Genomic DNA, 23,518 nt, shown 5'->3' on the forward strand with positions numbered 1-23,518 from the left:
CCTGCGCATACCGCGTGGTCATGTGGGGCAACTCTATCTCACAAGGAGTCTCATAAACATCTCAGACCAATGGCATAAGCTATGATCAATCATTCCTTATAACAGGCATACAAATGATGCGTATGGGCATGTATCATGATGTAATACTAAGCATGTTCTCAGTATGTTTTACTAGACTAAGTATGCTAGCATGTTATCAAACATAAGAGGCAACAATTGGCCTGAACAGCTGGTGGGGTCCACGGAAGGACGATAGATCTAGTCCATATATCAAGGTAAGGTTTAACAGTGGATATACCAAATCTGATACTACATATAGTTCCATCGATGGTACGGGGTGATGATGTACTCTCATACAAACCACGGATGGCCTAGATGACGTACTTACATCAAGAGTGGGCCCCATGGGGCGAGTTGAATGGGTATACAATAAGGTAAGGTAAGAGGATGAAACTATGTATAACAAGTGGGCTCACTCACCCTCTCTATCGTATAATAAACTGGGCTTCCCTATGGAGGCCCGATAAGTACGCAAGGTGGGCTTTAAGGTTTGCATATCCTTACAAGGTGTGGTGGAAGGTACTAACATCAATGGGGGCCCAACGGTTTGGGTTAGCCCAATAAGAGAAGGTGGTTACCTTTACATCAATGGGGGCCCAATGATTTGGGTTAGCCCAATAAGAAAGGTAGATAATACTAACATCAATGGGGCCCGATGGTTTGGAGTGGCCTAAATCAAGGGAAAGATAGGCAGTGGATTTATAGTGGGCCCTAGGGAGGTTTGCAACGGTGGAAATTTTATCACTATTGCCCCTAAGGTGCGGTCCACTTAGGATTTGAATCTATGTCACAATAGCACCCTCGGCCCTAACACTCTAGAAAATGGATGGGCGGTGAGAACAAAATCACATACATCATGGTGGGACTCATGAAACAGCCCACAGCCTAGGGCTAATGGGTGGATAGTGTGTGTAACACATACATCGTAGTGGGCCTCATGGGGCAGCCCATGGCCCAGAAAAATGGACAAACAACATGTACATAACACATACATCATGGTGGGCCTTATAGGACAGCTCGCCCGGTCCTGAAAATGAATGGACAATGTGTATATAGAACACATACAACAGGTGGGCTCCAATGGTTGGACGTCCAGCCCATCTGGGCCTACTGGACGTCCAACACTTGGACGACATGGATAAATCACATTATAGTGGGTCCCACTAGGATGTGGGTCACCCAGGAGGTGGGCCTTGCCTCAGTGGGCCATAAAATGGATGGATGGCGAGGATGAAACACATACATGGTAGTTCCAGCAAGGTGTTGGACGGTCAGCCCTGTTCCAGCATTGGGCCTGGCTGGATGTCTTATAGATGGACGGTCTGGATGAAACACATCCTCATGATGGGTCCCACTGGCATGTGGGCCACCCAGGAAGGTGGGCCGACCACCGGGCTTCCCACAAACGTTACAGTGGGCCTGAGAAGGTCCCAAACGGTGGGCGTCATCCCACCACTACTAGCTGGGCGCTGGGCCTACTGAGCGCTGGATCGACCTCATGGCTGATGGACCCATGGCTCTGTAAGTTACGGGAAAGATGGATGGACAACTTGTATACAACATGTATAAAGGTGGGGTCCATGAAGGTGGGCCATCCCACTCCAAAACCCAACCGCTATCAGCAGACAGGCTTGTTACTGGTGGGTTTGGACGGTGCCCTACTGTTGGGTCTGTCCAGACCCTGGTGCCCATGTAGAAATGATCTCTCCAAAAAGGACGGTGTGTTTGTTATCCCATTCATACAACAAGGTGGGGTCCATGTGAGAGTGGCCCACCAGATTATTTGGAACAAGCTGATATTTATGTTTACCTGCGTCCAGGCCTGCTTGATGGTCTGAACAGCAACCCGTCCAACAGCTCCTGGCCCATCTAGCCATGTTCTGGGCAAGTAACTGATGGATGGTGTGGTTGCAGACCACATACAACAAGGTGGGGTCCATGTCAATGTGGCCCACTGGCTTTGAAATAAGGTGATATTTGTGTTTTTCCTATCATCAGACAGTCAACAGCACGGACGGTCCTGCTGCTGCTATGGTGCAGCCTACAAAAACCCTGGATCTACATCATTGCAGATGGACAGAGTGGGTATAATGCACCCATCAAGGTGGGTCCCACAGGTGGCTATAGAGCTGGAATCCAGCTGATATTTATACATTCCCACCATCCAGACGGTCCAACTGGACAGTCAGTCTAGCAGGGTGGACAGCAAGATCGTCCCACCTGCTGGACGGTCTGGATCGTCCATACATGTATCCAATAGGTGGGCCATCATACAAGGTAGAAAAGGGAGAGAGAGAGAAAGAGAGAGAGAGAGAGAGAGAGAGAGAGAGAGAGAGAGAGAGAGAGAGAGAGAGAATATCGAGTGGTGAAGGGAGCTCCACCAATATGAGCTCCCTTTACAAGATACAAAATATACATCAAATTGGTCCCACCACATGTGGGCCCTCAAATCATAAAAATCAATGGTGGGCGTTCCTTTCCCACCAACAAATTGTAAGGTCTAGATGACCTTCTTACAATCAAATAAACATCATGATGGCGTCCATGGAGAATGACCGCATCATGGAAATTCATATATGCATCATGATGGGCCATTGGCCACACCTAGGACCCAAAATGAGGTCCCTACCATCAACCGGTAAGCCCCACTTGTCCCATGGATGAAAGTAATATCTAAACCTAAGATCACCAACCGTTAGATCTTCTTCTCAGTTCTTTGGCTTCCTTAGCTTGTAGGCTTCTTCTTTGATGGAGGATGATGAATATTGAAGGGTTGGGATGAGAGATTTGGGGTAGGGAAAGATGGGTTTAGCACTTTGGTGTTTTTTCTCCTTAGAGCTTCTCTTGCTTGGATGATCACTCTCTCCTTAGTTGCTTGGGATGGGTAGAGAAAATGAGAGAGAAAAGGGATGTGATGGGTAAGAGGGTGATAGCTGTGTAAGAGAGTGATGGGTGTGTAAGAGAGGAGACATGAGAGTTGACTTTGGGGAGGGTTGCTTGCCTTGGGGGAAAAGAAAGGCATGGGTTTGTGATGGGATGTGTACTTGACTAGTTGATGTGAAAGGTGGGTAGAGATTCTCTGAAATCTCTCAGAATTCGTAACGCCTGGCGTTTCCTCGAGATATACGCGGGTCCACAACTCTTGGCCTGTGTATCGTATTGGTGCGCAAGACGCGGTGTTGGAACCGCGACGACGGCGCAATTGCTAGGGTACAAGTCTGGGGTTAAGCGTAAATGTTGTCTATAGGTTATGGGTCACTGGAATTCGACGAGGAGGATTGCGGGAGTCTAAGGAATGGTACGGAATAGGATACAAGCCTTACACTACCATCCATGACATTGGTATATACTGATGGACACCGCGCACTGAAATATGTCTATTGAGGACTTGCGACCTCTACCATCACCGACCAAAGCTCTAAATCTTGATATAAAATCACTACCAAATGAGCTTAAGTATGTATACTTGGGCAAAAATGAAACTTATCCTATGGTGATCTCTTCATTTTTAGACAATGATCAAGAGATTAAATTGTTGAATGTTCTAAGGGACCATAAAGGAGCCTTGGGTCAGACCATTTCTGACATTAAGGGTATAAGCCCTTTCATATGCAACCATTGGATCCACCTTAATGAGGATGCCAAACAATTAGACAATCTCAAAGGCGTCTCAATCCAAATATAATGGAAGTTGTAAAAAATGAGGTGATCAAATTGTTGGATGTGGGAATCATCAACCCAATATCTGATAGTGTTTGGGTGAGTCCAACCCAAGTAGTTTCAAAGAAATCTGAAATAACTATTGTGTAAAATTCTAAAAATGAACTCATACCAACACATGTCACCACAAGTTGGCATGTTTGCATTGACTATAGAAAGTTGAATATGGTCATAAAGGACCATTTCCCTCTACCATTCATTGATCAAGTTTTAAAGAGGGTAGCAAGTCACTCCTTTTATAGCTTCCTTGATGGATTCTCCGAATATAACCAAATAGAGATAGCCTTAGAAGACCAAGAGAAAACCACGTTCACTTATCCATTTAGCACGTTTGCTTATAAAGGGATGCCATTTGGATTGTGCAACACCCCAGCCACTTTCTAACGGTGTATGATTAATATTCTTTCAAATGTGGTTGAAAAGTTTCTTGAGGTTTTCATGGATGACTTCTCTATATTTGGGAGTAGTTTTGAGGAATGCCTCAACAATTTATCTCTTGTCTTATTTAGGTGTGAAGAGAAGCACCTTGTCTTAAATTGGGAGAAGTGTCATTTCATGGTCTAAAAGGAAATTGTTTTGGGCCATGTTATCTCAAAAAATGGAATCGAGTTAGATCGCTCAAAACTTGACATTATTATCTACTTACCCCTCGAACTGTTAGAGATATTAGATCACTCCCAGGGCACGCCGGTTTCTATAGAAGATTTATCAAGGACTTTAGTGCCATAGCTAGACCCTTGACTAATCTTCTTCAAAAGGATGCCCCATTTGAGTGGACAGATGAGTGTGCAAGTGCCTTTAATAAAATTAAATCGTCCCTTACCACTGCACCTATCATGCATCCACTAAATTGGATACTTCCTTTTGAATTAATGTGTGATGTAAGTGATTATGCCATATGGGCTATTTTAGACCAAAGGAAAGATAAACGGCCCTATGTTATTCACTATGCGAGTAGAACTCTAAACTGGACCCAAGTGAACTACTCAACAACTGAAAATGAGTTATTTACTGTAGTCTATGCTTTGGATAAGTTTAGGTCCTACTTGCTGGGATCCAAAGTGGTCATTTTCACAGACCACTCGGCTTTGAAATATTTGCTATCTAAGAAAGATGAAAAGGCAAGAGTTTTGAGATGAATCCTCCTACTTCAGGAATTTGACTTAGAGATAAAAATAAGAAAGTGTAGAGAATGTAGAGGTCGATCACCTTTCCTGATTGGTGTTAGATGATTCCACTGAGGAGATGCATGTCCAGGACACACTCTCTGATGAATAATTATTTACGATCTCCCAATTGCCTTGCTACGCGGATATAGTGAACTATCTTGTTACGGAAAAAATGGCACATCATTGGAAGTCACAAGATAAAAAGCGTTTTGAAACCCAGCTTAGGAACTTCTTCTTGGATGACCCGTATTTATATAAATATGGGACTGATCAAATTTTTAAATGTTGTATCCCAGAGAATGAAGTTCAGAGTATTATTTCCTTTTGCCACATGGAAGCATGTGGTGGCCACTTTTCTGCTAAGAAAACCACAGCAAAAATCCTGCAGTGTAGTTTTTACTAGCCCATCATATTTAAATACACCTACACTATAAGGCCCGTATCTTAGTCCGTACCGTTCCTTAGACTCCTGCAATCCTACCTGTTGAATTCCTGCGACCCGTGACTTGTAGCTGACGTTTACGCATGAACCTAAGTCACATCTCGTATATTTGAGTCAACTCGACCCGACACTTGTACCCTAGCGACCGCGTCGTTTCCGCGGTTCCAACGCTAGTTCTCGCGCGCTGATGCGATCTCAGGCCAGGATTTGTGGGCTCGCATTTATTTTGAGGAAAATACTGCGCGTTGTGAATTTCGAGAGAATCTCTACCCAAACATCACATCAATCAATCAAGTACACATCCCATCTTAACCCTTACTTAGCCCATCCCTCTACCATTCCCAAAGTCAACTTTCTCTCTCCACCCATCCTTTTTCTTACACACACCCATCCCTCTCTTACACCACTCATCCCTCTCATCCCATCCTTCTTACAACACCATTTCACTCCATCCCTCTCTTATTCTCTCTACCATTTCCTAAGCTTCCATGAGAGAAAAGCTCTAAGGAGAGAAAAGATCAAGGCCTACTTCCTACCCCCTCATCTCACCATCCAGCCCTTTAAACTTCATCATCCACCCTTAAAGAAGAAGCTTAGGAGCTAAGAATTTTAAGGAGCTAAAGAAGAGAACCATATGTGGGTGTTTTGTAGGATTAGATTATGTTTTTGATGATGGGCCAAGTGGAGCCTACCAATTGATGGTATGGATCTCACTTTGGACCCTAGGTGTGGCTGATGGCCCACCATGATTCATAAGATCATGCCATGATGGAGCCATTCTCCATGGACCCCATCATGATGTTTATTTTTTCTATTATAAATGGTCATCTAGACCTTGCATTTCCTTGGTGGAAAGGGATCTGCACCATTGATTTTGATCGTTGGGCCCACATGTTATGGGACCCACTTGATGTATGTTTTGTAATGCATGGAAGGGATGGCCCATAGTGGCGGGGTCCCTCCATCACACGTCTCTCTCTCTCTCTCTTTCTCTCTCTCCCTATCTCTCTTTCCAATTTAGTGGCCCACCTTAATGCATAATATTACCTATGCCATCCATCATCCGGCGGTGGAAAACCACCTTGATGTATTTTGCATCCAGGCCACCCGTCTAGGGCCTAGACGCTGTATCATTAAAAAAAGAAGATAATATAATATAATATAATATAATAATATATATAGTATTATATGGTGGGCCCCACGTGGGACCCACCTCTGTGAAAATGTATTGGGTGGAGTACCTTCACTAGCAATCTAGCTGCTACATTGACGTCAGTAAGCTCTGAGGGTCCCACATGAGGTATGCGTTTCATCCTAACCATCCATCTAAGGACGTGGGGACCACCAGCCCTATAGTTGCTGTATTGACGTCAGCAAGTTCTGTGGGCCTGATCATGATACGAGTGCTACATCTCAACTGTCCATCAGTTTGACGTCAGCTAGTTAGGTGGGTCTGATCATGAGATATGTGTTATATCCCAGCCGTTCATCTCTTGGATGGTGGACCAGTAGCCTAGTTAAGTGGTCTAATCATGAGATATGTGTTATATCCTAGCCATCCATCCTCCTGGATGGTGGGCCAACGGCCCACCAGCAGCAATACAGCTGCTGTATTTCACGTCAGCAAGATCTGTGGGTCAGATCCTGAGGTAAGTGTTTCATCCCAACCGTTCATCCGCTTGCAAGCTCGTTTAAAGGTCGGAGATGGGAAATAAGACATATCTATCTATCAGGTGGACCACACTGCAAAGATCAGTGGAGGATTGAACGTCTATCATTGAAACCCGTTTGGGACCACAGAAGTTTTAGATTAATATGAAATTCATTTTTTTCCTTTTAATTCAGGTCTTTGTGACCTTATGAACAGATTGGATGGAAAATAAACGTTATGGTGGGCCCTGTGAATTATTAAGGGTGAAAATCATTATCTCCACTGCTATTTGTGGTATGGTCCAGATGATCTTCCGATATGATTCATTTTTTTGGGTAATGCTCTAAAATGATCTCTAAAAATAGATGAATGGTGTAGACAGTCCAACTAGGATGATAGGTCCCACTTGATGTATATGAGGCCCATTATTGCAGCCCATGCATATGATGCGATGTATATAAGGCCCATTATTGTGGCCCATGCATGTGATGCAGCCCACTTGATGTATATGAGGCCCATTGTTGCGCCCATGAGATGCGGCCCAATGTGATGTATATGAGGCCCATGAGTGAGGCCCAGTGTGATGTATGTGAGGCCCAGATGGTGAGGCCCAATGGATGTGGCCCATTGTGATGTATTCGAGGCCTATGGGACGTGGCCCATTGTGATATATTTTAGGCCCATGGGATGTGGCCCAATGCGATGTATATGAGGCCCTTGTATGAGGCCCAATGTGATGCATGTGAGGCCCATGAGTGAGGCCCAATGCGATGTATGTGAGGCCCTTGTGTGAGGCCCAAAGCGATGTATATGAAGACTGATGTGATGTCTGATTCCACCATGATGTATGTAATGATGTTTATGATGGGCCATGCCTTAGGAGCAATGATGGTTTGATGTCTACATTGTAAGAGCAATGATGGTTAAATGTCCACATTGTAACTCTCCCTAGGGCCCATTGTTAGGCCCATTCTCACCTCCCCTTACTAGGCTAACCCAAACCATTGGGCTCCTATGATCGTTAGGCCCATTCTTGATATGAGTAGGCCATCTATGCCCATCCTTGATATGAGGAGAGTACATCATCATCATATAACATGCTTAGTATAGCTTCACGATCCATGCCCATGCGCATCATATGTATGCTTGATATGAGGAGTGATTAATCATAGCACATGCCATTGGGTGGATTATTATAGGACTCCCTGATAGGAAGAGTTGCTCACATGAGCACGTGGTACATGTAGGATTGCTACAAGACTGGATAGTATGATTCATGCATCTTGCATTGATGTGATATGATTTCTGTATGCCTTAGTAACATCAGGGCCATAGCCTCCACAAGCATATCGTGGATGGCATGATTGGACACCAAAAATATTGTTACTAGCATTGGGGCGTCATAGATGTCCTTAGGTGAAAATCCCTAAACCCGATGGTACCAGAGGATGACTCCAACATCGAGACCGAGTGGATACATGAGTGCCCAAGGGCCATATACTAGTAGATTGCATCTCCCACTGTATCGTAGTCGGTTGGAAGGGGGCGTGGTATTATCCGCCTGAGGGTAGGAGACAATGCTAGGTTGAGTCTGACCAGCTCGTAAATGGGTCCGCTATTGATGGGCTGGGCCGATATTGGTAGCCGGATAGTGAGGTCTCTTCCACTTGCATGGTTACGCGTCCAGTGGGCGCGATCTGGTGTAGAGTGTACTAGATCCTGATGATTATGTAGAGAAAAATGTATTGATATATGGTGCAGATTAGTATGCTTGAGCTGCATCTTACTCATGACATTAACTATGTAGGCCTTACATTATATGGCCTTAATATGGCCGATAGCATTCATGCCTTGCATCACATAGCTTTGGTACGATTGTCACATTCATGGACTTACTAGTATGTTTTTACATTACTCTGATATTGTATACTTGCATTGCTACCTTGCGCACACACTTTTACCACCCTCTAAGCTTTCTATAAGCTTATGCATGATAGATGCATGCAGGTGACGCCAGGGCGCAGTCGTAGCTCTGCAGCAACATTGAGATTAGAGCGTGCAACTATCTTCTAGAACTTATGTTATTGATATTGTATTTCCCTTTGGCATTGTACTCAAGTTTTGATCATAGTGAATTTTTGTGATGGTGTTCTCGTTATTATTCATGGATTATGCTTATAGTTATGCTTATTACAAATCATATTCATGTTCAAAATCCTCCTTGTAGGATCCCAGGATCGAAACTTAGTATATAGGTGCCGAGAGCCGAGAATGGGGTACTACAGAGGCTGTAGGCGTCGGATTAGGCGATCGGGAATTTTGTGAGCTCGGTTTTTGATCTTGGGGCGTGACACACGCTTTCTGTGTTGCTTGTGATAGATGTTAAAGGTTGGTAAGAGTGTTTCGGTGCAACATGATGCCTTTATCCCCTATTTTACCATTAGATATTTTTGATTGTTGGGGTATTGATTTTATGGGCCCATTTTTATCTTCTTTTAGATTTCTTTATATATTAGTTGGTGTGGACTATGTCTCCAAGTGGATTGAGGCAATTCCAAGTAGAACCAATGATAATAAAGTGGTCATATGATTTCTCAAGGAAAATATTCTTTCTAGATTTAGAACTCCCAAGGCCATCATTAGCGATGACGGGTCTCACTTTTAAAATATGACATTTGAGGCTTTGATGAAGAAATGTGACATCAAGCATAAAGTGAGTACCCCATACCACCCACAAACGAGTGGGCAAGCTGAGATTTCTAACCGGGAAATCAAATACATTTTAGAGAAGACTATAAGGCTAGATAGGACGGATTGGTCCCTCAGACTATCCGACGCTCTAGGGGCTTATAGGACAACTTATAAGACCCTGATTGGAATGTCCTCATACAGATTGGTGTATGGGAAGGCTTGCCACTTACTTGTGGAATTGGAATATAGAGCTTACTAGGCAATAAAGAAATTAAACTTTAACATGGACCAAGCAAGTGGACAAAAGAAATTAGAGTTGAATGAGTTAGAGGAGCTCAAGAGAGACTCCTGTGAAAACTCTAAGATCTACAAAGAGAGGATCAAACCTTTCTATGACAAAAACATCCTGAGCAAGAATTTTGAACCTCAGTAGAAGGTCCTATTGTATAATTCTCGTCTCGAGTTCTTTATGGGAAAGTTGAGATCAATATGGATAGGACCCATCATTGTGAAGAATATATATACTCATGGGGCTGTTGAAATTGAGAATCCATGTAATGCCAATGTGTACAAGGTTAATGGTCAAAGATTGAACTCTTATATGAGTCCGTCCCTCTTTATGAGCCAGAATATTCGGATTGATGCTCCTGGTCTAATGGTGCATTTGTGTAGGATTTGTACAATATTCATTATTTTTTTAGTGTTACATTGCAGGTGAGTTCTTCATTGGTAGGTACTATCCATCCTTTCCTTTATTTTTATTGTTCCCATATTTTATGCATTACATGTATCATTATTACATTGAGGACAATGTAGATCTTAAGTTGGGGGGTGTGGATAGTCATCCATGTGAGTTTATAATAGTAGAGTTTACTTTTAATTTTTTTTTATTTTTTCTTAAGTTTATGGAAAAAGTTTAAATTATATATGTGTGTGTGTGTGTGTGTGTGTGTGTGTGTGTGTGTGTGTGTGTGTGTGTGTGTGTGAATATGATATTACGCGAGTTCCAAAGACAAAGTTAATACTTAGTCTAGGTTGATAGTAGTAAGAATTCTGATAACTGAAAATTATAGACTTGAGTTTAATTATTTAATCACTAGTTTACAATGAGTTGTAATTTGATGTATTGAATTCACAATACACCTTAACTAACTAAGTGAAAAATATGATATGTGAACTAGAATAACAAATTTTGATTCAGATAAGGTTCAATGAACAAGGACCATTGACATATGCTTAAAAGAGAGAATGTTGAAAAGAAAAAGAAAAAAAAGGGTTGAAAAAGAAAAATTTATTATAGAGCCTGAATGTAATGACCATAACAATTGTGTTAGTAATCTAGAGTAAGGATACCTAAGTATCCAGTGCTATTGCCATTACAATTACGATACCGAAGGTTATAAAGCAAACCTGGTGGGAATCTTCATCTAAGGGTAGTCTATAAAAGAAAGGATATGATGATAAAAGAAGAAAGGGCATGAAGGAAATGATATAACTAGAGATTTCATATTCTTGGGATGATTGAAAGGAGTTAGGATAGGGAACATGCATATTTCTCAAGTTAGTTAGACTAGTGTCACCGAGCACCTAAGTATATTGGATTATAACTATTCTAAATTTTGATTAGGTCTCTGAACTCAAGGATGTAATGGATTAGGAAATGGAGATTCTAATTGACTTCAGACTTAGGACAAGTGTTGCTTTGTTTTGGAATTTATATGATGAATGGCTGCATAATTATATAAATTTCTGAGTTTTGAACTATTTTTCATGTTCTTAATGTTTGTAGGTAACATTTTTGAAAACCCTCATGAGACTATAACTCGTCCACTAGAGGGAACCTAGGGGTTTGAAGGCTTGTTTCATATGCTAAATGCAATCGAGATTACCTATGAAAGTGGTGTAGTTAGAATTTTTGTTTTCATTTTAATTTTGTTTATAAGATTAGTTTTTATTATTTAATTTTATTTTTATTTAAAATTTTCTTTGCTTATTTTGCTCGGGACTAGCAAGAGCTGGTTGGGGGGGTGTGAGGCCCGTATCCTAGCCCGTACCGTTCCAAAGACTTCCGTGGTTCTCCCGGTCGAATTCCGGTGACCCGCGACGCATAGATAGCATTTGCGCACAACCCTAAGTCGTATCCTGTATTCCAGAGTCAGCTTGACCCGAGACTTGTATCCTTGTGACTGTGCCGTCGCCGTGGTTCCGATGCCGCATCTCGAGCGCCGATGCTATACCTAGGCCAGGAGATGTGTGCCCGTGTTCAGTTTGAGGAAAAATGCCACGCATTACAAATCCCAAGAGAATATATCCCATCAATTTTCAAGTACACACCCCATCACTCCCATCATTTACACCCATCGCCAAGTACAATACCCATCCCTAAAGTCAACTATGTCAAGTACATCCATCACCTTTCACCCATCCCTCACCCATCACACCCATCTCTTACAACACCTCTCTCTCTCATCTCTCTCTCATTTTCTCCCAAGCTCCATGAGAGCAACCCACCGTCCAAGCTATTTCCATGAGAGAGAGATAGTGTGGCCCATCTTCCTACCATCCAATCCCACCCTTCAAGCTTTATCCTGACTAATGAAATGCATTTCATGGGGCTCTAGGATGCTTTGGTGGAAGAAGGAAGAGGAGATCAAATGTGGGTGAATCTTCATTATTTGTGGTGTGTATTAGGTCGTGGGACATAGCCCATTGTGATGTATTTTAGGCCCATGTGAGTGGCCCATTGTAATGTATATGTGACCCATGTGTGAGGCCCATTGTGATGAGTATTAGGCTCATGTCACATGGCCCATTATGATGAATTTTTGGCCCATATGATGTGGCCCATGGTGATGTATTCAAGGCCCATGCGATGCGGCCCATCTTGATGTATTTGTGGCCCATCCATTATGGCCCACCTTGATGCAATTGTGGCCCATGTGATGAGGCCCATTGTGGTGTGTATTAGGTCGTGGGACGTGGCCCATTGTGATGTATTTTTGTCCCATTTGGTAAAGCCCATTGTGATGTATTTTCAGCCATATGGTAAGGCCCATTGTGATATATTTTTGGCCTATTTGGTAAGGCCCAATGAGATGTATTTTTCGGCCCATATATTGTGGCCCAATTGACATATATGGGGCCTATGTATTGTGACCTAGTGTGATGTACATGAGGTCCATGAGCGAGGACCAATGTGATGCATATGTAGCCCGTAAGTGAGGCCCATCATGATGTGTATTAGGCCCTTGAAAGAGGCCCATGGTGATGTGTATTGGGCCATTGTGTGAGGCCATGAGCCCACTATATATTTGGCTCTATGTGGATCGCCCCTTGGGAGCAATGTTGGTTAAATGTCCACATTGATGGGCAATGATGGTTAAATGTCCACATGGTGGCCTTCCCTTAGGCCCTTTGTTAGGCCGATTGATTATTGAGCCCGATTGTCAAGGCTGATTATCGGTACTGATTATGAGTATGTGACAGTATAGCATTATGATACATGCCCATACGTATCATTTGCATATTTATTATGAAATGTCGCTGACCATTGCATATGTCATTAGGCAAGTTGTTATGAGACTCCCTGATAGGCAGAGATTATCTCACATGAGCACACGGTATGCCCATGATTGATGCATGACTAGATTGTATGACTCATGCATCTTACAATATATGTTGTGATTACTGTATGCCTAGTGACATCAGGGTCGTAGCCTCCATAAGCATGTCGTGGATGGCCAGATGGGACACTAAAAATCTTTTACTAGCATCGGGGTGTTATAGATCTCCATGGGTAAAAATTTTTAAACCTTCGAGGCCAGAAGACACCCTAACATCGAGACCGAGTGGATACATGAGCGCCCGAGTGCCGAATACCAGTAAGCGCATCTCTCATTGTGTCGTGTCGATTAGGAGGGGGTGTGGCCTTACCTGCCCGAGAGTAGGGGGCATAGTTGGTTGAGTTTGACCAGCTCGTAAATGGGTCCGCTATTAAAGTGCTGGGTAGATATTGGCTGACTATTAGCTAGGTAGATAGTGAGGTCTCTTCCACTTGCATGGTTGCACGTCTAGTGGGCGGCGATTGCATGTAGAGTGTACTAGACCCCGGTGATGATCCCAGAGATGTATAGTACTGATATGTTGACTTATTGAGTAGGAGTTGTATACTCAACATCTTACTCATTCATTCATTCATTCACTATCTACTCGGGCTGGTGGTGTGCAACTAATTTGATATATGTACCTTCGTAATGGTCAGAATTTTAGTTAGGCGCACGACTAACATGAGGTCAAGAGTTTACCACATTGAGTCTATCTATCCAAATTTAGGTATGGGACTGGTTTGGATAGATGTCCCTTGTGGTGAACCCCGTAGCCTACGATACTACATATTATCAACCCGATTTCACACTCCAGCATGGTCATTCCATTCGCACCACATATGACATTTTGGGTTACTATGTTTCTGCATTTATATGGCTTAGATATGGTTGACGGTATTCATGAACTCATTAGGAATTATATATTGCATTGTATCCTTAGCATCTGATATTTGGCTCTTTACGACTCCTCATTTGCATAGCTAATTTGTATTGCATACTCTGATATTGTATGACTCATGGACTTGCCAGTATTTCTAATATTGTATGATTATTTCATTATATTGAATACTTGACACTTACCTTGTGCACACACTTACACCACCCTCTAAGTTTTCTTAAAGCTTATGCACGATAGATGTGTGCAGGTGATGTTAGGTTGCAACAACATTAGGCTTGGAGTGTGCATCGGTCTTCTGGAGCTTTGATTTTTGATATACGTATTTCCCTTTTAGTATTGTATTCAACTGTTTATATTATTGGATATGTGATGATGATGTTGCCTTTGTGATTTGGGTAAACTTGTGGTTATGCTTCTTATAAGACAAATGTATGTTGGAAAATCCTCCTTGTAGGATCCCAGGATCGAAATCTGGCGTATGCGCGCTGGGAGCCGAGAATGGGGTACTATGGAGGCTGTCGGCACCAGATTCAACGATCAGGAATTTTGTAAGCCCATTTTTCGAGTTTGGGGCATGACAGGGGGTGTGTTTAGTCATAAATATTACATATTTAGACTTCCAATTAGCATCATATTAGCAGAATAAGTGTTAGAAAATCATTAGAATAAGATCAAAATCAATACATCCATCCATTGTATGTTTTTCGTGTTCTGTGTCCTAATTAAGTGATTTTATGTTGCAGATTGAGCAATGGATGATGGAAGAATAGCTGTAAGAAGAGTTGATAGTTCAGATCATCCGATTATAAAGTCGAGACATAAGGAAATGAGTCAAATGGTCAAATTGCGAGTATCAGAGATCAGGGAGTCATATGGCGTGCTACGTGCGAAACCACGTGATGAGACAAACTTTGCACGACTCAAATAATGTATTAAAGATGATGGAGGGTCCGGATTGGTGAAAGGTACGAAGAACCAAAGCTGTGGAGAGGTGTACATGCGAAATTTGACAAATTTCCAAATCTATCAATTCTACATGAAGAAAAAAATGGATTGGATTTCAAGTCAATTTTGGCCATTTCATATTAAGCATGTGGGGCCCAATTTGGTTGATCAGAACTGCCCATATTGAAGGGAATGATAATAAGAGGTATAATATGAAGTTTAAAGAAATTTAGAGTTTCTGACAGGTTGGAAGATCAAGAAAATTACATACAGTTTTGATTAAAGTCTGGGATCGGTGGACATTGTTTGGACAGGCCAACAGTCCATGTGGGTAAAGACGATGCTAGGAATCCAATAAAAGGATCAAATCTTGGGAACTATATCATGTGGGGCCTATGCACATGTTGTGCGACTTTCCAAAGGTAGGATGGTTGGTGCGTGAAATACACAACTACATACAAGGCAGTTCCGTGGGGGAAGTTTTAAAGGTGGACATCTTCCACTGTGGTTGGCCCACTAGGTTTTGGATCCTCCTCATTTTTGGGGTCCAACGGGTAAAATGATCTGGGGTATCGGATGGATGGCATGGATATTACATTACATCAAGGTGTGCCCACACTTGCTCTTGTATGACCAAAGCATGTGAAGGAAAATTGTTACGTAAACGGAAATCAATCCTATTCTTTAGGAGATCCTCCAGCAGCCTATAAAGAGAATAGGGCACGACCATTGAAGTGAGGGCTCTCAAGTTTCATGGTTTTAGAAATTATTTTTTTACAAGTTTTTTTTTAGATCTTTATGAATTATTATTTTTATATACTTTTGGGAAAAGAATGACACGTAAAATTCAGATTTGCTTCAAATTTTTTTGAGTATTTTAATTTGTTTCAATTTAAGTTCTAATGATGTTGAATACTTTCTACTTACTTTTTATTTCCAATTTAATTATGTTTTTCTAATTCCCTCTAGCCTAAGATACAAGGGAAGCACATGGGGTTAATGATCCTTTAGTTATGATGATTGACTGTTTTAAATGATGAGATGAATGATGTATGCATGTTATCAATTATCTAGGTTTAGGTTTTTGATCCATCATGTGAGATCCATATGGTGGATGCTTAGGCTTAACTTAGATTAATAAGATTTCTTAGATGAGAGATATTCTTGACCTGCTATATTATTTGATTCATTATCTCATGGATATTGAATGCTTACAATCAATGGCGCTTGGGGGTATATTTTAATGGTGCTAATCCATGATTCTCTAATCACTTATGTCATTTACTCAAATAATTGAACTGTTTTATTTTTCGATTAGGCTGACCATAGTGTTCGGATCCTAATTGTGTTATCAAAGTCATCATGATTAATGAATTATTAATATATGTGTGGAACTTTGAAGCTTGGGTGTTTTTTTTTTAAATTTAATTGAATTCCATTTTAAAGTCATACTCTTAAAATCATTGCATCCATTTAGTTAGAATTTTTATAGATCTATTTCCATTACTTAGTTTTGCATTTGATTTTCCATTCTCTTAATCCATCTCCCTATGGGATTGATCCTGTGCTCACATGATACTACTTGTGAACTCTACACTTGGAGAAATGCAACACAACTATATGGATATGTGTGGAGAAATATCTTTAACTCACACATAGAGTTTGGTTGAAACTTGACGGTCGGAAAGTCGTAACTTCGCAAAAGAGCAGAGAGCCAATTAACTTAAATTTTAGGTTTCTGCCTAGGGCATTTACACATCCCATGCACCTCGCCTTCAGTCCAAGTTGAGCGATTCTAGAAGCTATCCCGACTCAACATACGCGATGGACGTCAAGTCCGGTGAGATGGTCGTTATTCTATAGTTTCGAGTCTTGCATGCCACTAAGGTGCAATTTATATCTAATTCGGTGAATCTGGGCATTTTTAAGATGGATTGGGCAGCAAGATTTCTCATGCATGATGATTGGGGTTTGGATTAGCCAAATTTATAGTGTGTCCTATTTTTAATTAGTGGAAATGGTAATTCGTCTCTAATCACCCTAATCAGGGACCATAATTCAACTATAATCAAAGCTATCCAAATTACTAAAAAATACCAAAAAATAGAAAATATTAATTCAATTAAATAAGATGATTTCTAGTATGATTATAAACAATTCCTAAGAAGACATCAAATACAAAAAGTCTAAGATGAAAAAGATATGCGTGGTTCATCGGCAACGTGTAGTTGCAGAAATTTTCAGTCTCAAAAGGTCTATTTCATATAATAATTTTGACACTTTTAATTATTATATTATTTTTATTATTTTTATATTATTTCGTTATCAAGTCTACTTTATCTCTACCAAAATTTAATACATTTTTTTTTATAGAAAAATTCTAAAAATTCTGGGAGTACCAGATGCTTGAAACTAATGATTTTGGTACAGTTTCCAAAAATTCCTAAACTTATCCTCCTTTAGGTTATGTTTTTATTTTTTATTTATTTTTCTATGAAACTTTAATTTATTTTCTATGAAACTAGACTCATTAAGCTTCAATCTGGTTTTTGAATCACCTCAGTTGGAGTTGTAAAAAAATAGATATGACTTTTTGAAGTCAGTACACTGAAACTGTCAAAATCTGAACGTGGAGAATATTGATGAACAGAGTTACTCGGTTGAATTGAGTCCCACTTAGTGAAACCGAACCCTACTATCCAGATTTGCTTGGTTGCTCGAGGTTTACTTGGTGCAACTAAGCAAGGCTACCTCGGTTGCCCCAGTTTACTCGGTGCAACCAAACTTTACTATCCTTATTCTTTAAAATTCTCAAAATTCACTCAATCATTGGTTTTGGTGGATCAAAGGTCACTCCTTTTAGTCCCAAACATGTGCGAATACATACACAAATATGAACTCAAGTTAATAATTCAAAGGTAACGCCCAAGGACATCCAATTTCCAAGTTAGTGAAAATCTAGGACGTTACAAATAACATCGACCCAATGTAGATGACAACATTGACCCAATGTGGATGACAACCTCGACCCTCAGTAGATGTCAGCCTCGACCCTTAGTCGATTTCAACCTCAACCTCGACCCTTAGTGGATGACAAACTCGACCCTTAGTGGATGACAACCTCGACCCAATGTCGATTACAACCTCGACCCAATGTCGATTACAACCTTGACCTTACCCCTTAATCGATTATGACCTCGACCTCGACCCTTAGTAGATGACAACCTCGAACCTTGGTGGATGTCAACATCAACCCTCAATGGATGACAACCTTGACCCTTAGTGGATGATAACCACGACCCTTATTATACCACTATCAACCCCTTCCATTAGTGCATGACCACCTTCTACCCTTATTGGATAATAATCTCGACCTTTATTGGAATGCAGGTCAAAACCAACCAAGAAGAACCATCTTGCTTGGACTATGAGAAGGCTACAGTCTATCCAAAGGGTTCCATTAAGTTCTTGAAGGATTACATGTTAGAAGATTTTGACAACAATCCTAATAGAAAAGAGATGTTTAAGAACAATTGTTTTGGACATCTACTCGATTTTTCAGTATTTAGGTGGATGGCCCATGGTTAAGTCATGTACTGTCTAATGCAGAGGCATATTGGTGACCAGACTTTCGACGTTCATGACACCATAATGAAATTGACTGAGCTTGACTTTGCCCTAATTATGAGTCTTAGGTTTGGACCTGTTAAGTTAAATGAGGATGGAGAGGATAAAACAATAAAGGAAAAGAAAAGAAAATGATTTAGAGAGAGATACTTGAAAAAAAGGAAGTGTGAGAAAGGATGATTTAAAAGAATTTATCTCTCGCTCACTTAGAAAAAAACAACACGTGGATGCGGTGAAACTGACACTTTTGATTTGTGTTGAAGAATCTAGTAGTTATATCTCTGTAGAAGAATAATTGTGTAGATAAGTACATTGAGTTGGTCAATAATGTAGATCATTTCAATAGTTACCCCTGAGGCTGCATGGGGTAAGAATACTTGAAGGAGGGGGCAAATCAATGGGGATGATTATGGCATCTTCATGCTCAAATTCATAAACTTCCTATGTAGCAGAAAGGAAATTGATTTTGTACATGTAAGTAGATATTTTAGTAGTCTACATTCACTATTAATTATTTTGCATTTTGTTTTAATATTATTTCTAATTGTTGTGTTGGATGAAATCCCTAAATTTTGAAAGACTATCGCATATGATTGTCTGTAATACAAAAGGAACTCTGATGCTACCTTGTTGGCTAAATGATAAGAAAGAAGAAATCATCCAAGAAAAAATAAATTAAAACACTGAATTTAATGATATTAGTTTCCAATTAGATTGTATAGATTGTAAATGTACCTTAATGATGTTGACATTCAGATGTATTATACTATAAATTAAGTATGAATGTGTATAATGGATTGGTGAATGATGGCAATGATTTTGGTGGTATATGAATGTTCCATGGATGGATGATATATAGGTGATTTGAGTAAGGGTCAAGGTTGTTATCCACATTAGGTCGTGATTATCATGCATAATAGGTTGTGGTTGACAGAGAATTGAAAATGGTCGACATTTTCATCCACAATGGGTTGTGGTTGATAGACACTTGAGTAAGGGTCGAAGTTGTGATCCACATTGGGTTGGGATTATCGTGCACAATGGGTCGTGGTTGATAGAGTCTTGAAAAGGGTTGAGGTTGTCATGAAAAAATGGTTGTGATTGTCATGCATAATGGGTCGTGGTTGACAGAGTTAAAAATGGCTGAAGTTTTGATCCACATGAGGTCGAGATTATCATGTACAATGGGTCGTGGTTGATAGAGTGTTGAAAAGGGTCGAGGTTGTCATCCACATGGAGTCGTGATTATATGCACAATGGGTCGTGGTTGATAGAGAATTGAAAACGATCGAGGTTGTCATCCATAATGGTCATTGTTGATAGACACTTGAGTAAGGGTTGAGGTTGTGATCCATATAGGGTCGGGATTATCGTGCATAATGGGTCGTGGTTGACAGAGCCTTGAAAAAGGTTGAGGTTGTCATGAAAAAAGGGTCGTGATTGTCATGCAGAATGCGTCGTGGTTGACAGGGTTGAAAAGGGTTGAGGTTATGATCCACATTGAGTTAGGATTATTGTACACAATGGGTCATGGTTGACAAAGTCTTGAAAAGGGTCGAGGTTGTCATGAAAAAAATTAAAGGGTTGTGATTGTCATGTAGAATGGGTTGTGGTTAATAGAGTTGAAAATGGTTGAGCTTGTGATCCACATTAGGTCGGGATTATCATGCACAATGGGTTGTGGTTGACAAAGTGTTAAAAAGGGTCGAGGTTGTCATCTACATTGGGTTGTGATTATCATGTAGAATGGGTCGTGGTTAACAGAGAATTGAAAAGGATCGAGGTTGTCATCCACAATGGGTTGTGGTTGACAAACACTTGAATAAGGGTTGAGGTTGAAATCCACATAGGGTCAGGATTATCATGCACAATGGGTCGTGGTTGATAGAGTCTTGAAAAAGGTCGAGGTTGTCATCCACATTGGGTTGGGATTATCATACAGAATGGGTCATGATTGAAAGAGTTGAAAAGGGTCGTAGTTGGGATCCACATTGGGTTGGGATTATCATGCAAAATGGTTTGTGGTTGTTAGAGTCTCATAAATGGTAAAGGTTGTCATGGAAAAAGGGTCATGATTATCATGCAGAATGGGTCATGGTTGATAACCTTGACCCTTAGGGTCCGTTTGATTTTCAATGATACAAGTAAATCCAGGTAAATAAGTAATTATTACTTTTTCACCTGATTTGAAAATGTGAGAGTAATTCCACCTTAAAAATCGATACAAAAGTATTGACTTAAAATTGTGGACCCCACTGTAATGTATATGATATATCTGCACCATCCAAGTATTTTATTACAACATTTTGGGGGCATGAGCCGAAAAATGAGGCAGATCCAATAGTCAAATGGCCCACTCGAAAGGAAACAGCTGTAAGGCCTGTATCCTTGTACCGTACCTTCTGTCCAACTTCCATGATCCTCCCCATCAAATTCCAGCAACCCACGACCTGTAGACAATAGACGCGCATGACCTTAAGTCGCACCCCAAAGACTTGAGTCGACTTAACCTGAAAGTCATACCCCCGTGACTGCATCATCGCCGCGATTCTAACGCTGCATCTTGTGCACCAATGCGATACCCAGGCTAGGATTAGTGGGCCTGCATATATTTTGAGAAAACACCGCACGTTGCGGATCCCAAGAGATTCCATTTGGAGAGAGGAATCTCTACCCATCCTTTCACATTAACTAGTCAAGTACAACCATCATTTCAAAACCCATGCCTCGCTTCCCACCAAGATAAGCCACCCATCCCCTCTTATCGCAAAAGTCAACTTAACCCATGCTTTCCATGTTACCTCTCTTACACACCCATCATTTCTCTTACACAACCCATCCCTCCTCTCTCATTTCAATCCATCCCATCCCATTCCCTATCATTCTCTAACCATTCCCTAGCAACCAAGGGGAGAGAAGATTTAAGGAGAGGAAGAAGGACCCAAGCTCAAGACCCATCTCCCTACTCGAAATCTCACCATCAAACCCTCCAATCTTCATCATCCACCATTAAAAAGAGAGCTTAGGAGCTAAGGATTTTAAGGTGCCAAGAAGAAGAGCTATCAGTGGGTGTTCATAGGGTAGATCCTTGATTTTAATCCATGGGACAAGTGGGGTCTACCGGTTAATGGTAAAGATTCCATTTTGGACTCAAGGTGTGGCTAATGGCCCACCATGATATGTATGTATATTCCATGATGGGGCCATTCTCCATTGACCCCACCATGATGTTTAGTTGTTATCCATTTGTTAGAGGTCATCTAGACCTTAATCTTGGTGGTGGAAATGGGATTTTCACCCTAGATTTTATTTAGGGCCCACCTATTTTAGGACCCATTTGATGTATGTGTTGTAGATCTATGAGGAGTTCATAGTGGTGGAGCTCCTCTTACCACCCGTCTCTCTCTCTCTCTCTCTCCCTCCCTCCCCCTCTCTTTTCATCTTTTCGTGGCCCACCTGATGAGTGCACCGATGATCCAGACCCTCTAGCAGGTGGGACGACCTTGTTGTCCAGATTGCTGGACGCCTGGCCGGCCCACCTTGCTGCCCTGTTGTGGCTTGTGTGACCGGATGGTCACACAGGCCCAAACGAAGGGATAAACACATATATCAGCTTGATTCTAAGCTGGTGGGTCACACACATGGACCCCACCTTGATGTATGCATTATATCCCACCGTCCATCCTCTGTGCACCTAAAACATGGGCCAGATGGGCCATATCCAACCAAACAGGCTGCTGTCCAACAGCAGGCCTGAATGGGGGAAAAACACTAATATCACCTTGATGTGGGCCCCATCCAAGTGGGCCACATGCACATGGACCCCACTTGCTGTATGTGTAGTAGCGATAAATAGATCTAAATCTCATCAGACCACATTGCGGGTAGCAGTGGGCTGACGTCCACCATTTGAAACCTTTTGAGGCCCATTGTGATGTTTGTGAGAGGCCTAACAGCTGGCCCACCTTCCTGGGTGGCCCACGCCCTTGTGGGCCCACTGTGATGAAGGGTTTTCATCCACATAGCCCTTGGGGCTGGCCTAGACTTCAAGCAGGCCTAGATTTTTGCTGGGCTGACGTCTAGCAGGATCAGCCATGATGTATATGTTTTATCCACTCCCTCCATTCACTTGGTGGCCCACTTGGACGGGGCCCACCTTATGTAAGTGTTTTATCCAGACCGTCCATCTATTTGGACACCCAGCTAGGCAAGGACGCGGTTGGGCTAACCGTCCAGTAGCTGGCCATGTTGATACATGTGTTATATATAGAGTGTACAATAATTGGTTGATCTGATGACTTGCCGGTACGACGACACGATACCATCTTCCTCGGCTCCATAAGTACTGGTCTCTGGATGCTGTCATATACACTTTACTCTTATTTTTGCGTATGAACATTAGTATCTTTTTGGATGTTCTACTCTCTCATGGGTGTATCTGATAGCTCTCTAATCTGCACAGTTTGACGTTTTTTTTTGTGATTGTATATGCCCATGGTCGGGCTAAATACTGATGGTTATTTTTGGGTGCCATTAAATGGGCCTGGTAATGTTGTTGGGATAATTGCTGATTTACTGCCAATCTGGGGCAGTATAGATTTGTTTTGGATATTTTGAATATGGCTGATCATAATTCCTTCCTATTCTCTGCCATATTTCTATAAGTGCTCACCTGTTTTCTCTGAGTCTATGTGGTTTGTGCTTATATTG

The sequence above is a fragment of the Magnolia sinica genome, chromosome 4 (genome assembly GCF_029962835.1).
Source record: "Magnolia sinica isolate HGM2019 chromosome 4, MsV1, whole genome shotgun sequence".
Classification (NCBI taxonomy): domain Eukaryota; kingdom Viridiplantae; phylum Streptophyta; class Magnoliopsida; order Magnoliales; family Magnoliaceae; genus Magnolia; species Magnolia sinica.